The sequence below is a fragment of the Lampetra fluviatilis genome, chromosome 19 (assembly GCF_964198595.1).
Source record: "Lampetra fluviatilis chromosome 19, kcLamFluv1.1, whole genome shotgun sequence".
Lineage (NCBI taxonomy): Eukaryota > Metazoa > Chordata > Hyperoartia > Petromyzontiformes > Petromyzontidae > Lampetra > Lampetra fluviatilis.
Window position 1 is genome coordinate 5,101,636 of NC_136293.1, and position 1,870 is coordinate 5,103,505.

At 41.6% G+C, this 1,870-nt stretch overlaps 1 non-coding gene across 1 annotated transcript; it reads right to left on the reverse strand.

Annotated features, from left to right (window-relative positions):
- Positions 1 to 1,553: 1,553 nt before the first annotated feature.
- Positions 1,554 to 1,625, reverse strand: TRNAW-CCA (transfer RNA tryptophan (anticodon CCA)). Its single transcript has one exon. It is a non-coding gene; the product is annotated as a tRNA-Trp (tRNA).
- Between the last annotated feature and the right edge of the window lie 245 nt (positions 1,626 to 1,870).

Here is a 1,870-nt window from a genome sequence, read left to right on the forward strand (position 1 = left end):
TGAAGAGGAATTTAAAGGAAACTTACCATATAGACGAGCACGTAAAAATGTTACGTATTTTTACACATCCCGTCGGCGCCACGGCCTTCGGGGAATAACCATAGCTTCAGCACAATTGAGTCAGCGCAAGCAAAACTTTACAAGGTTGGGACATAGTACGGTAGATTCGGCAAACTTTGGGTTGTTTTAGGCAGCCGACTCAGAGTACCTCAGCAGCACTGGATCAGCACTGTGACACATTACTGTAGTAAATATTCAGCAGCAATCGAATTTATGAGGCCAATGTAAAAACAAAAATGTACAACGTGCGGTTACATGCGGTAACATTAAGGCGCTTCATTACATGCATTCAGCCATGCAATGCGTTGCCACAGCTGCCAGTATAAATTACCATTGCATTCAGGTGCCGTCACATTCAATGAATCACCAGTATGAAATGACGACAGGAGGAAAATAATAACATGCCCATCGCGGAATTGTTTCCGTGTGTAATTATCCTAGATGGCCCTGTAAGCGGATTGTGTCAGGGATTACACGGAAATTGCAAAAATATAGAGTGTTCGTATACAGTTAATTCCTTCTTATCTGGTATTTGTAAAACAACATTCTTTAATCTCTTTATATATGATTAGAAATGTATATAGTTTGGTGGCAGAGTCTTTAGATCACTGGGCCAAGTTTGATTCCCAGCCAAGGTCAACATCAGTAGTGAGCAATATCTGAATCGTTCTTGCTGAGGCAGATTTCATCACTCCATCTGATTTCACTACATCCCTTTGAGTGTACGTTCAGACACAATGTCTTTAAAAACATATCTGACAGACGGCGTTTGAGGCAATGGTCCTTTTGCATAGAAAAAAAATTGTAATGTTCCTTTTAAAGAAAACAAAATCTTGTAAAAAAAATATGATGCAAATTGACGTTTGCCAATATGTAGATGGGCCAAACTTGGATTTTCACTGCAATACATTGCATGTACAATGTACATAACACATCGCAGATGTGTGATACATGCGTGAATAAGGTGCACTAGTCTGTGTGTTTAGTTTGTTACCAACTAGCATCACCAGCGAATAAGCCCTGAACTCGTGGGAGGCAAATTTGCTGTGTGCATTCAAAACCCTCCCTCGGTTTACTGTAATCTCACAGTGTCACACTCAATTTAAAGAAGCCACTTGATTAAAAATTACTTTTTTCCACAACCCTGAAGACCCTTTTGTTATATTCGACGACGATTAGCACTTTGTAATTAAAGGGTCCAAATGTTTGCAATTAACTGTGCTAAGCTCGTCTCGGCCAACAGCGTACGTCAAGTGAATGCACCACTTGCTGTTCAACAGTCAGACACGAGAGGGTGCTAGAGGCATTACACTCGAACAGCGCAATGACATCACCTTAAAGTGCCCATACGCACCCGGTTACAGAACATTTTATATCTTAACATCAAAGCAAATAAAACGTAAGATTTTTTTCACAAGCTCGTTACTAATAAACAGCGCCATTAAAACGAGCAACGGAAGATGTTTATTTTTCCAAACGTGGCATTAAAAGAATGACCCCGACGTGATTTGAACACGCAACCTTCTGATCTGGAGTCAGACGCGCTACCGTTGCGCCACGAGGTCTTCATGCCGACAATGGTGAAAGCTGCCTATATATGAGTTGTATTCCAGTGGTGATAGACACGTTTCATATAACGCAGAATATGTAGAATATGTGTGTGTATTGAACTTCTTTCGCACCGTGTTCGTCGGAGGCACGGGAAAAGGGCCGTCCATAAATGACGTCACGCAATTTTTTACCCCCCCCCCCTCGTCACACTGCGTCACAAAAAGTCAGACCCCCCTCAAATATGACGTCACAAAGCTCT